This window comes from Mus pahari, chromosome 8 (genome assembly GCF_900095145.1).
Source record: "Mus pahari chromosome 8, PAHARI_EIJ_v1.1, whole genome shotgun sequence".
NCBI classification, from domain to species: Eukaryota; Metazoa; Chordata; class Mammalia; order Rodentia; family Muridae; genus Mus; species Mus pahari.
In genome coordinates, this window is record NC_034597.1 from 2,010,081 (window position 1) to 2,026,695 (window position 16,615).

Sequence of the window (16,615 nt, forward strand, 5' to 3'; positions counted from 1 at the left end):
TTCCTCCTTAGAATAAGGAACAAAATACTCATGAAAGGATATAGGTACAGAGACAAAATTTAGAGCTAAGATGAAAGGATGGACTATCCAGAGACTATCCCATTCGGGAGTCCATCCCATCATCAGCCACCAATCCTAGATACTAATTCTCATGCCAGCAAGATTCTGCTGAAGGGACCCTGATATTGCGGCCTCTTGTGAGGCTATGCCAGTGCCTGGAAAACACCAATGTGAATGCTCACAGTCAGCTATTGGATGGAACCCAGGGTCCCCAATGGAGGAGCTAGAGAAAGTACACAAGGACCTGAAGGGGGCTGCAACCCTGTAGGTGGAACAACAATATGAACTAACCAGTAACCCCTGAGCTTGTTTCTCTAGTTGCATATGTAGCAGAAGATGGCCTATTCGGCCATCACTGGGAATAGAGGCCCCTTGGTCTTGCAAACTTTATGTGACCCAGCAGAAGGGAAGGCCTGAGCCAAGTAGTGGGAGTGGGTGGGTAGGGGAGCAGGGGCAGGGGGTTATAGGGAACTTTCAGGATAGCATTTGAAATGTAAATAAAGAAAATAAAGAAAATAAAGAAAAAAAAAGTCGTAATCATTCTTGATGTTTATGATCCTTATAAGAACTCTCCAAGTCAGGTACTATTAACATCCTCATTGTATGGACAAGCAACTTGTGTTCATTTCTAGCAAAGGGGAAAGGCAATATTTGAGTCTTGAGATTTTATTTCCAAAGCCGTCCCTGTGTTCTTCGGCACCACAGTGGCAAATAAAAACATGGGAGATTGGAGCTTGGTGAACGGTAAGTTATATACAAGGTGGTTGTAAATATAAAGAGCCACTCTTTGTATCCCCTGAAAGATTGAATTACTAACAGCATGTTCAGTCAAAATTCTTGCACATACATATCTAATACAGCAACATAGTAGCTCCTCCTGACTTACAAGTTTATACTCTTTGGGTTCAGTTACTAATGGTTGATGTGATATGAAAATATTAAATGAAGAATTCCAGAAACAGTTCATTAGTTATAAATGGCAATTTTGATATAGTTAGTTATACCTCTCCTCTTGTTAAATCTCTTACAATGCATAACATAAAATTTCTCACAGGTATATATAGGTCGGAAAGGCATACTTCTACTGGGACTGGTACTATGTGTGTTGCCAGGCATCCAGCTTGGATCTGGGAACACATTGTGTAAAATGAGGACAGATTATTGTACTAATAACATACTACTAGAGGAACAATTACATTTTACATCACATCATCACAAACTAAGTTACAACAGCATCATTTCTAGAAAGGAACTCACTCTTCTCTGGAGTTAAATTCTGAAAACTCGAAATAACATCTAACAACACAGACAGACTCTTCATGCTGCTCTAACTTCTTCTTGCTGTGCTAGGCCACAGGTTAGAATATGTCTACATTGGTGGCTGTCTCACTGATGTGTATAGGGACTGTATGTCTAGCAGAGCCCAAACACGGAATTCATGCCACAAAACCCGTTTCTGTATAACCCAGAGTCTATGTGTCCTTTTTTAAAGCAAGTGGCACTAAACCTAGATCCTAGACTGGTTACCAGTGTCTGGCTGCTGCTAAGATGGTGTTTTGGATATAGGCAGCAAGGGCCAAGGATGAAAAAGTTTGGGAGATGACACATTCTTTTCCAAGCCCTGAGTTCCACTTGTCTACTCACTAAATTGCTTTGACACCACACCTGTTTTCTGTTGTGTTCCGGAAGCCTGGGCTCCACAACAGATGGCAGAGTGTGGCAAACAAATGTTCTCATGGGCCAGCCTGAGGATGTGACTGTGGGGAGTGATGCACTTGGGAAGGAAGGAGGTGGGAGAGCATTCTTCTCACAAACCTCCAACTTGGCTGTAAAACCTGCTCCCCAGTCAAAACTTGGAAACAGCTCAGTTTTGAATATTCCAGTTCCTGCCCTTGCCTTTTGACAGTCACACCCAGGATAACTAGAGTCAACAGCTGCTACCAGAAGTGACAGAGAGAATTTAATATGAGCATGAGGACGGGGCATCAGGGGGCTCTATCAAAACTTCAAAATTCAGTCCTAACTCAATCTTTAATATAGCTCCTTTGAATCTAATAAGATTAATTCTCTTTACTAGACATGTGCCAGCTCTCAAATTCAAGGTTTAATTCTAGAATTTAAGGATTTTAATTCTAACTTAAACTTGGCTTTTTGAAGAGACAAAGGTCTAAGAAAGAAAGCAAGAAAGGAAGGAAGGAAGGAAGGAAGGAAGGAAGGAAGGAAGGAAGGAAGGAAGGAGAGAGAAAGAAAGAAAGAAGGAAAGAAAGAAAGAAAGAAAGAAAGAAAGAAAGAAAGAAAGAAAGAAAAGAAAGGAAGAAAGAAAGAAAAAAAGAAAGAAAGAAAGAAAGGGAGGAAGGAAGGAAAGCTAGCTTAAAGTTCATCTGCTATGGATTTCTGTGAATTGAATCAACTTTACCATGTTATTTGCTCATCAGAGGTTAAGAAAGTCATTATTTTCTGTAATGAAAATTTACCCTCAGACTCATATTCTGTTTCCACTGGAGTATGGGAGAAACAGTTTCTTAACCACTTTTTAAAGAATGCATTTTGTAATCTCACAGAAAAAAACTATCTTCAATGGAACCAACATTCATATTAGGGCCAAAGTTTTACAGACAGCTTACGTATCTGTCGAGAACACCCTCATATCTACCAAAAGTCTCCCAGGGAATCTGGTAACTGCTTGCAATATCAAATCATTTCTATACAAGCCATTCAACCTGATTCACTTGCCTTGATTCCTTGGAAAGCAACCTGCTTAGCATTAGTAAGGATTTTTGGCCCCATTATGAAGATACTGAAAACAAAGTAAATCCACTTTCCTTCCTCACCAGCAGCTCTTCTGCTTATTGCTATGGTCACAGGAGCTGTAATATAAACTAGCATGCAATGGGTTTTCCATAAGTAATTAGGGAATAAAGCATAATACATCAAACATTATACAAAGACCTTCCCACTCATAATCTTACTTATTACAGAATTCCCATCTAGAAGAAGTAATGCTATTCCAGTTTTACAGACATGGAAGCAAAGAAAAATAAAAGCCATTTAATCCTAACCACATAGATAAGAATAGTGAAGGTGTCAGATTTTGAAACTGCACTATTATGAGTCAAGGAGACTTTTGTAAAATCTAATCTCTCTTGGTAGAATATGGTTCCTTGTATCTTGGGGAGAAATGCTATCTTTTCCTAAGTACTGAATTGAAAGGTTCTAAATCAGGTAAACTGAATCCAATAATTCATGGTTGCCTAGACCTGAATTATCTGGAAATCACTGAAATTGATGCTATATATAGTTGAATTTTCCTGTAGAAAAATTTTATAACTTTAAATATTTTAAGTATGTTGAAAGCCTTTTAATCCACAGAGATAAATGAGTTAGCCAATTGTAATTGAATTTATGCTTATAATTGTCATCATCCAAGAGTTCAAGCGGCTCCACATGGCCTGTGTATGCCAGTTAGAAGGGAAACCCCTAGATGAATGGTTGAAAAGTGTAAAATGTGAGAATAGCCATGCAATGGAGGTGCCTCAGTTATGGAAAGGAACACTATTATAGATCAAGCAGCACTTAACAAGAATATTAGTGCAAAATGCCAGAATGTGTACACAGTTAAAGTCCACCTTATCTCCTAAGCGTGTATTTCTGATGATGGTGACACCACAGAATTTTAGTAGTAATAACCAAACTGACTGTCGTCAGAAAACAGAAAGAGTCCTCCATGTAAGGTCTAAACTATGACAGAGATGCAAATACTACCTTTTCCGTCATTTTATCTTCTATAAAAATAATCAGCTCTGAAGTCCAACAGTTGTTTATGGACAGCCCTGCATCTGAATGTCCCCAGGTGATTGCATGCAGTGAGTTTAAACTACAATAGCCTCTGCACAGAAAGCACTAGATGTGGGACCAGTTTATTGAAAGAGCAAAAGCCATCCCATGTACATAGTAAATCACTGACAAATCCTGTGTCCAGGGGTTGGGGGGGGGGAGGTCATGGAATAAGAAAGGTGGTGAGAAAAATTGGTGACAAAATTGGACATAGGTTGGTACACTGGATGCATTAAAGCTAAGACTGTGAAGCATCTAGAAGATGAGTTGATACAGGAGCTAAAATACAAAGAAATAAATTTCATCACTGCCAACCTTGTAACGCTAACTGTGGTGCTTATGCCATTTACAGGGAGAGAAGAATGCTACAGATCACACACATCTCGTGCCTATTAATGCAACGACCATGGGAAATGACTTGGAGTCTCCTTTCACCTAATGAGCATACTGAGTACAATCAATTAGGCTGCAATTAAAATCCCAATTCATCTACTGAATTTTTCGCCATTCCCTCTCTTTCCAAGGCTCTGGAGACTTGAGGGAGCATGGTCCTCCTCTGATGGCTACTTTAAAACCATTTCTGTTGTTCATGAGGTATTCAACTTTAAAATCTCCCCTCTTTGTGAGTTTCAGCAAAATTTCATCAGATTCCCACAGAGTGTCAGTGGATAATTAGGAGAGTTAGCAGTAATTTATCATTTCTCAGCTGGGTTTTTAAGTTCTCAATGACAACGTGAAGGAATCTGTTAGCTGGTTCCATATGGATCATTAGGAGATCTCCTTCATCTTTGTGCAAATTGCGTTGCTGTCTTCCTGAAGTGTAATGACTGATGAGCAGATCCATTCCTGAAGCCCTAGCCACTGGTGTGGCTGTGTCTCATCAGAGGACACTTGGGGCCAGAACTGCTGGTGAACTTCCATAATCGCTAACTGGGAAGACAGAGTGACGTGTGACTTCACTCTAAGCTGTCATGCTTAAGGAGCTGGGCCTCCAGTTAGATCTTCAGAAAATATTCATAAGACTCTATGAACATGCTATTATAAGTTCCACCAAACAGATATTGCCTCATAATCCAGTAAAGAGGAGAAGCTCGACTAAGGCGGAGACAATAGTTCTGTACCAGCTCTGCCAAAAAGAAGGACTTCATTAAGCTTGAGCCAAGACGGGAGGCCCTCCTGTTCTTTAGAGAGACTCATTTACTAGACGGTGAAAAATGAATGCTGTGGGTAATTTCATTTTCAATTGATTTATTTCTGAGTGGGGGTAAATTGACACTTGGTGAAGAAAGTAAAGTACAAGTCTAGGGAAGCGCCAGCTTGTCTCAGGGTAATCCAATCATCTGAACAGACAATAAGAACACAGGAGGAAACGGGTCGAAGGTCAAGTTATGCCTTATTCTTCACATGAACATCTTCTTGCCCCCTGCCCAAAGATTCTCCAAAAACCATAAACCGATCCATATTTTCTGTTCTTTTCTGACACCTGAAACTAATCAAAGTTCAATTTTTAGAAATCCAATAGTTATTCTCATTTAGATCACCCAGCAAATTAAATCATAAATTTCTCTCTCCTAGCTCTTTCTCTCATTCCTAAAATACAACTTTCCTCCCCCTGCTACTTTATTTAACTCTCCAAGGCCAGCCTCCAGAGAAAATTATGGATTTGATAATTTGCTAATGTGACCACAGTAATTGTTTTGAGTAATATTTATGGTTTTATTGTATCTTGCAACAATCCATAATAATCCACTGATGTCCCTGACTCTGGGGTTTTCTCAGCATCGACAAATGGCATAGGAAATTCATTTTTAATGCACTCATTTAGGGCTGCCTCCCAGAGAGGGAGAGGCCTGCATATATTAATAAAGGCCAAGAAATAAATGGCATAGCTGCCCATACTTCACCCTGAAGAGTTAGCTGGAGGAGAAGATTTAATGCCCAAAACAAAGAGGAGAATAGACTAACAGAGTCCATTTTGTGCAGGCGAACCATCATTAAAGTTAATGGAATTACCGTGTGGTCATGCACCAGAGGAAACCCATTGCAAGTTAAGTTCTTCTAGGGCCATTGATTTGCAGACTTCTGCTCAAAGATCCCCCTTGGCATCTGATGAGCTCTATAGAGATGCACAAGCACTTTAGAAATTGTTTACGCAAACTGCCAGTTAAGCATATTAAGAACTAACAATAATTGATTATTTAAGAGCAGATGGTCTAGTTGAGCATGTCTTCTCTTGATAGGGGTAAGAGTCAACTCTGCCCAGCTTTAACAGCAGAGCACTTGGTGAGATCACCAACTGAAAATGCGTATGGTTAGGAAAGGCTTCAGGACTGGTTACGGATGAGATAATGTCACCAGGACTGGAGCTTTAGTGTATTCCTGCCATTCCACATCAGCATCAGCAGGTTGTCCAACCACTGTACGATAACTGCCAGCGGCTGTAAGAATCAGCTCTTTTCTTGACAGTCATGAGGAGAACATTCACTCCTATACCTAATGCCTAGAAGTCTCTGTGATGACCAGAAGATGGTCTCTCAAACCTGGTAAGCCTATAAATTATGTGTACAAATTTAGACAGCTAATCCTTTTATAAATAACATTTTATTCTAACACATCCAGGTCCAATTGTGAAAATTTATTTTCATATATTCTATGATGGTTTTTGTGTTACAAAAGCAAAACTGTATTTTTGTAACAGACTGCATCTGGCACTCAGAGTCTAAAAAGTTTACTATCTGGCTTTTAACAAAAGAACTTTGCCAACCTTTGGATTATACAAAGTGAAAAGTGTACATGACACTAAAACAAAAGAAAAAAATCAACCCATTTTTAACTCCTTGTATGCTAACCATAGAATATGCATAGGAAAAATGCTAGTGAAAACCATCAAGACTATAATAAACACAGGACAATAATTATTCAAATTCTAGAATAGTACACTTAGCCATAAATGTGAATCTAGCTAAGATGATCTATAGTAGGTGCCTTGCAAATATCTTTTGTCCTTATAATATCTGAACCATCAAATAATACACTTTGAAGAGAATTAACATCCCTCACTTCCATCAGTGCACAAGGCTTGCCCGAGTTCTCCCTTCTCCATTTCAAACTAACCACCAGCTTCCATGAGCTTCACCTCAATTTCTTGATACCTCATTTTCATCTTCTAAAATGTGATAACTTCGCTCCCATTGTTATTTTCTTAGTCCAGAGTGTTCTTCAACACTCAGGTTTGGGTTCTCTCATTCCCCAATCTACAATTCTCTACTACAAGTCCTTTCTTTAAAAGGCCCTTTCTGTCTCTGCAAATCAAGCCTCCTCGTGACTCCTACTTTTCTCCCTATGTGTTATTCCATCTCACAACACCTTGTTACATCTGCAGTGATTTCTTTGTTCACTTGGTTGTTGGAGGAGCAGATGAGAAGCTAAGAGTATTTCTTGGCTGAAAGTCCTTGCACTCTAGCCCAGAGACTAGCAATGACTGTTATAAAGTAGGTTCATAGATACTCACTGGGAAAGGAACTCACTGTGAACTACAGAATTTCTACAGCTTCTCAGCATTCCAAGATTGGGCCATTTACTTCCAAGGCTGGGCTTAAAGGTTGAATACCAAGGATACAGACAGGGGAGGCAAAATGTTCCTTTCCCTTAGAGGCAGGAATGGGGTACCTCGGATGCTGAGGCAATTGTCAGCATCAATTCCAAATGAGAGCTGTACAGAACTGGAAACAGTCCCCTCACAGTACCATGAATTACAAAATGTTTCTCCCTCTCTTTCTCTGTGTGTGTGTGTCTGTGTGTGTGTCTGTGTGTGTCTGTGTGTGTGTGTGTGTGTGTATACACGCACAGATGTGCACACACATTTGTTGAATGAGAGCTGTACAGAACTGGAAACAGTCCCCTCACAGTACCATGGATTACAAAATGTTTCTCCTTCTCTTTCTGTGTGTGTGTGTGTGTGTGTGTGTGTGTATACACACACAGATGTGCACACACATTTGTTGGAAGAAGGAGATTGTACTGTAAAAGAAAATATCTGATTTCCAAGGTCACTAGGCCTCCCAGAATTCTCTAAAGGCCTATGCTTTGAGTGTCTTCCTTAAGAATAATATTCATCTATGACCAGTTGATGGTGGATCTGAGTTTAGAATCACATTTATGCTTTTCATGACTGAACAGTAACATCAAAATTGTACTGCTAGAAAATGATTGCATTTTGGAATTTATACCATTTACAACCAACAGATGATTTGAAACACAAATAAAAGCCCCTCTTAGGTCATTTTTCAGGGCAGTAGGATAGGTAGCATTAGAAGCCATTTCTTTTTCAGGGAACAGATATATAGACCCAGAGTGAGAGATCTGAATGTGAACATTAGGATAAATGGATTTCATTATGAAGAAAAAGAGTATTTGGAGGTTCATGTTGTTTACTCAATGTTGTTTATTTTCCTTAGCCACTTAAGGCAAGGTCAACTCCTTAAAGAACCCCATGTTTGCCTTTTCTATAACATCAGGAGGGAGAAAATCCTATTGCAAAAAAATACATCAGACCAAAGATGTGGCAACTTCCATATTGGGAAGCAAGTACATTATTTCTATATTGATGGAACACAAGATTTCAAATCACTCTTTGTCTTTTCCCTCTAAAGTTGAAGTATTATATTGGCATAGGGTTAAATTTCAAAAACACCCTTTCCCAGAACTGACATGATTCACAAGGAGGTAGGGTGTGGATATTTCACTGTATTTGGTGTGAGGCCCATCAGAGTCTCAAAAACCTCATATACTTTCAGTCATTAGGGAGGACCTCCCTTGGTTTCTACATGTCTGTGGCTCAACAGCTTTACAGGGCTATAATTCCTTATACATATTCCCTCTTGCACCAGGATCAGCCCTCAAATCCTTAACTTTACCAGCAGCTTTTTGAGTCTTGGGAATTACTTTATTAATGGTTCTGGTATAAAGGATAAAGACGGACCTCTGGAAGGAACTGAATAATTCAAGATGAATACAGGGTTAAAAGTCAAGTCAGGTCATTTATAGCCAGATTCAAAAGTGTATTTATAAAAATAAATGAGAGAGCAGATTATAAATCCGGACAACATCTAACTGTGGCATTGCAGAACTCTGCCATGATTCTTATCATCAGAGATTTGGATTCAGGGTTATGAAGAACATTTACATGCTATAGATAATAATGCAAATGCAATAAATGGTAACACACATAGCTTGGTGAAATAGGTTTCCGATGGGCCCCATGGGAAACAAAAATTACTAAGATAACCATACATTTTTCTTTTATATTAATAAACCATAAAATATGAATATTTTAAAATTGGAGTATTATGATCAGCAACTGGAGATACATTACTGATTTGGAAATGAACTGCTGCAGATTTAGGTCACCTGAAGAGCCCCTCACCTCCCTCTGTGAGTCCCATCTAATGTCTCCACCCAGAGGCAATTTCTAAGCAATATATAGTTTTAAAACTTAGAGGTGTAGCTCAAGGCAATCTTGTCTTCTATTTTATTATTTTTAGCTATTAATAACTCTTGAGATAAAATCTCATAACATCTGGACTTATTTCAGCTGAGTGCCCAGTTTCTACCATAGCACACATTATTTTCTGGGCTCTCATTGAGCACCGAGCATTCATAGACGATTCATGGTAACAAAGAGTTTGTCTACTGAGACTAACCTGGCCTCTTGCATTTAAATAAAACTATTGAACATTTTTCACGTGATTAACTGGGCACAGTTATTTTAGCTGGTCTCAGAGTTCTGCAAGCCCATTGTTAGATATGGCAAGCTTAAAAGTTTGATGTTCCAAGGATTACACAGGGTTAGATGATTTGAAACAAAATTGTCTGGGCTTGAAATACAAGATCATGAGGATCAATGCTTTAATGGCTGCTGTTACTTTGTATATGTGTATGTGTATGTCTGAGTATTCCTGTGTGTCATGTGAGTGTTTACATTTGCATGAGGCTACAGAAAACTCTCAGAGTCTTGCGGGTGGTGTTGTCAAGTACAATTCACTTTTATTTCTTGTGACAGGGTCTCTTACTAGCCTAGAATCCTCACATAGGATAAGCTAGCTGACCTTTGAGTCTCAGAGAGACTGCCTGTCCCTGCATCTCAAGTACATGGATGTGCCACCACGCTTAGATTTAATAATAGAATTTGTTGGGCTAAAACTCAGGTCCTTATGCTTTTGAGGCAAATACTTTACCAACTTCAAAACCCCTTCAATAATTGTTTTTGGAGCACCAAATATCTATCTCACAACAAAAATGGTAGCAGTGAGTTTTTACTGTACCAACAGAGGTAAAAGGTGATTCTGAGTAATAATGTTTTACAGTTATTTGGGATCTTAGAGTCTACATAACATCTCTCTTGCTTGAGACATTGTTTTTCACAGTGATTATACAGAAATCCCCAATCTAAGCTTTTCTAAGAGGAAAGTCTACTGAATACTAAAACACTGACAGTCAGAACACATCTGTCCTGTTTGCTACGTCTGCATTACAGATCTCACAACAAAATTAGAACACTCAATGCCGACTCCATGGTATGTCAGGGCCTGTAATTACTGGTGGAATTTGTTGGGAGCACTAATGAAAAATTAAACACCTAAAACATATAATTCTACTATAAGTGGACCTACAGCGATGAAGCGATGTTTTGCTTTGTTAATCTTCACCTGTATAATCTAGTTAAAAATGACAGTCCTTGGGGTATTTTTGGGTGGAAGCCAACATTATTCTAAGCCAAGCAAAAGGATATAGCATCAATTTGTGTTACAGTGAAAATATATTTATACAGCCTCTCCCTCTTCGGGAACATTGCTGGTTGTGCTGACAGGATGACTAAAAATTTCTAAGGAACACACTACCCACATGACACACGGAGGATGTGAGCCTTTCCTTTGGCTTGGGTTTGATTTCCTAATCTTGTTACCTGTTAGGTATGCTTTTAGGTAAGTGAATTTTCTCTGTAAACCTCAGCTGTTCATGTGTAAAATATTAATGCCTACCTTTGAGAGCTACAGAGAAATTCAAGTAGAAATTATAAAAGCTTATAGCATTTTTTTTTTTTTGAGACTTCACTATGTGCAAGGCACAGTTTTAAGAGCTTGGACACATAATCATCTATTTAGTCCTTACAGTCTCCCTAGAAGGCATTAAAAGATCAGTTAAACCCCCCATTTGATAAATGTGTAAATGGATACTGGGCTTTGGAAAACAGCTTATAGAGGGTAGATACACTTGGCAGGTGAAGCATCTGTGTTTGAAACTGGGCAATCTGGTCCTAGAGTCATCTTCTCTAATTGGATCTCAACAGCCTTGCATTTCTTTCCAGCCAGGGAAACACCTTGCCTCCATCCTTTCCAGGTTAGTCACCAAATGTAAGACAAAAACTACAATTTAAAAAGTTACAGCATGAAAATATCTCAGATCTTGGATTTCCATTGTTATGACCCAACAGACATTATGCAAATACAAGTTAGTCAAAGTGGAAATGGAGAAGTTTTGATCCTTTCCCCTTCTCTGGGGGAATGAAGTATACCTAGAAAGAGGGACATCCATTCTAGATCACTACTCTGGGGGTGAGAAGATCGAACGGAAACATCTGGGTAAGGTCTGGGTGAGAGAAGAGGCTGCTAAAGCTCAGATGAGAAAGAGCAGGAAAAGAAAGGAACACAAACACATCAGCACAACAAACAATGTTCCAGAAGAGGGAGAGGTTGTATAAACATTATGTTCTCTGCAACACAGATTAGTTCTATATCCTTGTGCTTGCCTTAGAATAATGAGGACTCTCACTGTTAACTAGGTTCTTCTACAGCCTTCCTTGATTCCCACTTCCTCCTCCGCGTGCAAGCTCCACCTCTAGTCTGGAGACCGTGTACTTGCTACTACTTGAGGCTTTCTCTGCAGAAACACATCTGGGCCCCCGCGCCTGTGCTTTCTATCCTTCTTGCCTTTTCTTTGCCAGCCTTTTCCTACTCTGCCTTAGATTCCTGATTGTCAATCTCAATCACATCCAAAGATTGTTTTCATTGCTATCTCTTTCATGACGGCGGAGGGGCACAGATCCTCAAAATGTTCTTCCTTCACTGCCCTTTTTGGGGGTAAACGGAAGGACAGAAATTGTAAGAGGAAGGTAACAGACACATTGATAAATAAAACCCACTGTGCTGAACACTAAACAAAAGGAAATGTGAAATTTTACTCTTTTGATACCTACTTAGGAGGAAACTTGAAGGTTTAAGAGGAACAAAAATGTTTCCTAAGGAGGACATTGGCGTCTTCTTTGGCCAAGAGAGCTAGTGTTCAAGGGTTTGGGAGAAAGCATCAAGAGATCAACAGGCCAGGGGGCCTGGAGCTCTGCCAGTTCTCAAAGGAGCCAGTCCCTGTAAGTACACTCGAAATGTCTACTGAATATCGCTACTGTGTTTGGTTTATTGAACTCAGTCAAATTAGATTTACTCTAGGAACAGATGCAAATTATAAGGCAATCCTACAAGATAAAAGGTACCGCATCCTGAAGACACTAATTCTTCCGGCAGTAAATACATGCATTAGGTATAAACAGAGACAAGGCAGCATTCATGGTGGCTTTCATCAGAGGATAAAAGACCTGTGGCAGATTGAAGCTCTCTGGAAATTTCATTTCAAATGAAAATAATAAATAACAGACCCAAATCTTTTTCATTATCAAGCTATGGGTTTCTCCCCCCTGTGCACACGAAATTGTCCTTGACAATAAGACTGGGATGAAGATGCTGAGTCCATGGACAAACTTCCATGTCTGTTTCTCACTATCCTTTCATAGATTTTCCTTAGGATGTAAGATGCCTCAAAATCATCATGGTATCTGTCAAAACAAACTTCTGCGTTCACCCCCGCTGATGAAATCAGCACAGGGAATAAGGTTTTCTAGTGGAAATCCATTATAGACAAGTTTTCTGGGCACTATTGATCCATCACCAATATTCAGAACAATGAATAAATCAAGATAAATAATCATTTTCCAATTAAGAATGTACATTTTTGAATTTTCAAATTGTTTCATATATGATATGTGTGTGTTTGTGTGTTGGGGGAGTGTGTGGGTATAAATGTGTGTTCAGTGTATGTCCATAAGTATGAAGGGGGGTGAGGGAGTGAAACAGGTAAAGCCTTGCTTTTTAATTCAAGGGAGTCTTGAACTTGCTTCTCAGTTTCTGCCTCCCAAATGATGGAGTTATAGTGTGTCACCATACCCAGCTCAAGCATCATTTATCATAACAAATTTAAACCACTTGTTTCAAAAACCCCAAGATATATGATTAGACCAAAAGCTCTTCAAAAGTTTAAGCTACTAGGTAGTAACTAGTTGTGAGAAAATGTAGTACATATTAATAAAGTCAACTTGGAGCCACAATTTCCATGTCAGGCTCACACTGCTAAGGTCCATCTTTATCCTAGTTTAAATAAAGGTTAAAAATTACTAGTGAAATTGTTATTAATAAAAAAATCCAGTTTTAGTGATGCACACCTTTAATCTCACCATTCAGCAATAAGATGAGACAGATCTCTTTGAGTTCAAAGCTAGCATGGTCTACATAATGAGTTTCAGAATAGCTGGGACTATATAGATAGATACTCTCTCAAGCAAATGAACAGATATTAACATTTTAAAAAAGAAGAATGCAAAAAATATTACAGAAAATAATTGTTGAGGTTTGGTATTTTGCTATTTATTGTAATGGTAAATACTGGCACCCAAGACCTGGTTGCCCCCAGGAATAAGAGAATTAGCAAGTAGACCGAAGTCACACTCTGTAACCTTGCTCCCATCCCAAGTTATCTCTGACTGGTACATAAATATGACTCCAGTCTCCAGCTGGGGAAAAAAAGATAGTTGAGGTTCGGGGTTCCTGGGCTCAATGCTGAAGGCAGCAGGCCACAGGGAAGGAGAGGGAGAAGACAGAGAGAGGACAAGAAGATACGGGGCAGGAATCATGAAAATATGGCACGAGGGATAGCCAGTTGGAGTTAAGAGCTGCCCAGATGGAACATGGCAAATTGCAACTTGGGCTTATTGATGGAGGAGTATATTCTAATAGCTTAGGGGGCAGACATCTGCCCAACTCTAGTACTATAGACATATTATAAGTATAAAGGTTATGTGTCTTTTATCTGGCAACTGAATGATCAAAGGCAGGGTAGAAATCTTGATTTGAGATTAAATAATTAGTACAACAAATACTACTGGTGTACACTGGCATCCTGGTGCTGGGAAATAGATCAGTGGGTGAAGATCCTTGTTACATAGTGTAAGGACCTAAGTTTGAATCCTCAGAAGCCATGAAAGAGATGTGCGGCAGGTACATCAGTCATCTCACTATGCTACAGAGAGATGAGAGATGGAGACCATAAAGTCTCCAGAAGCTCACAGGACAGGTAGGTTTAGGTTTTCATATGGAGTTGGAAAGGAAGAGGGAGAGGGACAGGGAGAGGAAAAGAGGAAGAGAGAGAGAGAGAGAGAGAGAGAGAGAGAGAGAGAGAGAGAGAGAGAAAGAAAGAAACCTGTCTCAACTGAGAAGGTGAGAACTCTCACCAAATACTATACTATGATCCCTACATATGCCCTGTGCCCATCTGTGAATCCATACTTGGATTCACAAACATGAATGTCAACATGTCACATACACAAATAGGCATAGACAAATACAAAAAAAGAAAAATAGGACTGTGAGATAGCTTCATCAGTAAAGGGCTTGCTATCCAAGCATTAGGACCTGGCTTCTATGACTACAATGTGCATGTAATCCCAGCATGGAAATAGCAAGACAAAATGAAAACTGGGGCTCGCTGGCCATGCGGCCTCTTGTACTTTTTGAGATCCAGGTCAATGAGAAACCCGGATTCAATAAAATCCAAGGTAGAAAGACACTGGAAAATGATGCCCAAAGTTATCTATAGCATCCATAAACATCATATACATACTCACATATGTATATACACACTCATGCACACACCACATACATACATACATACATACATACATACATACATACATACATACATACACTCACACAACATTCACTTATACATATACACAGGCATACACATACACATACACACACATACACACAAATACATGCACACACACACACAGAGCCACAAGTACACACAAACACCAGGGACAGCATGTGGTGAGAAAGCTGTGACTTAAAGTGGGTTATCTAGGTTCAAATCCCATATATGTGTCTAAATCCTACCCAGTATCTAATATATTCCTAATGTGTTCCTATCAGCCTCTTCTCATTACCAAATAATTCAATAATTTCCATTTGGAAAGTGAGAAAATCAAGGCTCACAGTTCAGAGTCTGTCCCAGAGTGGCAAAGTTATAGAGCTCGCCTTTACATGGCACTTCTGACATGCCAAATCACATTAAGTCTCTGATTTTATTGACAGCTAAGTGTCCTCTTTGTGCACTAAACTGTAAGCTGACCAGATCGCCATGTCATGCATAGGACCAGATCCAGGAAACAAACAAACAAGCAAAAAAAAAAAAAAAAAACAAACAAAAAAAAAAAAGGCTACAGGTTACAGATGATAGGAGATTAAAGACAATTATTGAGGAAATTATTGAGGTAAGTTTTCTAGGCTGAGGAGAGCTCCAGATACAAGCAGCAAAAGAAACAGGACAAAGTATCTTTATAGAGGGAGGAGGTGACAGGAAGAGAACTTGGATCTAACAGTGATAAGCCCAGGTGACTCATCCAGGCCTGCTTGTTCAGCATTCCCAGTATACCTACAAAAGGCAGTCACTTCCTGAGGGACTGCATTGCATCTCCTTTGGGACAGGTAGATCAGATCATTCTTTGATCGCCGATTTCAAAGAGGGACAGCGGAATAGGTCTAAAGAGGGACCTTCTTCCTCCCAGTTTCCCCAGTTTCCTTCATGGTAAACCATTCCAGAAGCCAAGGGCAATGCGTTCTAAATATTATCCAAAATCACAAAGTGTATTTATACTCCCTGGAGACAAAAGAAACAACAGGGAACAAAGGAACATATGAAAACAAGCCAATGTGTCAGAGATAATGAAAAACTTCTTGATAAGAATCCAGCTAGACAACAGGAAAGGGACCATGAGGTTCATCAGGGCAGGGCAGCTTGGGTGGGTGTCAGGGAAGGGCTGAGTAGTGGAGGAGAGAAAGAGATTAGTTCTCAAACCTGTAGGATATCCACATCATTGCAATAATCACCCCATGCCCAGTAGTGTTCTATTTTTAAACTCTAGAAGGAAACCAAATAATCAATTATGAAATAAGAGATCACTTTTTACTTCAATATTTTCCTTTTCTTTTTACAAGGGTCTTACTGAGTAAGCCAGGCCAGCCTGCGCATTGCTAGGCAGAATCTAAAGTCTCAGGAATAAAAGGCCCCGAGGCACCATCCTGTTCAAGAGGCTAACTCCATGGTGTACCCTCATTAACAATAGCAATACTTGCTTCAGGGGAAAAGGCCATTAGTAGGCTTACTGCTATTACTACCTGGCATGAGACAAAAGGGATTAGAACCCAGAAATCAGACATAAGATAGCACTGAGAATCTCATGCTCAGGCAAAGGAAAAAGGAAGGAAGGAAGGAAGGAAGGAAGGAAGGAAGGAAGGAAGGAAGGAAGGAAGAAAGAAAGAAAGAAAGAAAGAAAGAAAGA

The 16,615-nt window shown here is 39.5% G+C and overlaps 1 protein-coding gene and 1 pseudogene across 4 annotated transcripts in view; one reads left to right on the forward strand and one right to left on the reverse strand.

Moving 5' to 3' along the window:
• Positions 1-16,615, reverse strand: part of Fhit (fragile histidine triad diadenosine triphosphatase) — a 1,532,796-nt gene that overhangs the window by 284,946 nt on the left and 1,231,235 nt on the right. The gene's annotated exons all lie outside the window — the stretch shown is intronic.
• Positions 16,014-16,615, forward strand: part of LOC110325272 — a 4,743-nt pseudogene continuing 4,141 nt past the window's right edge.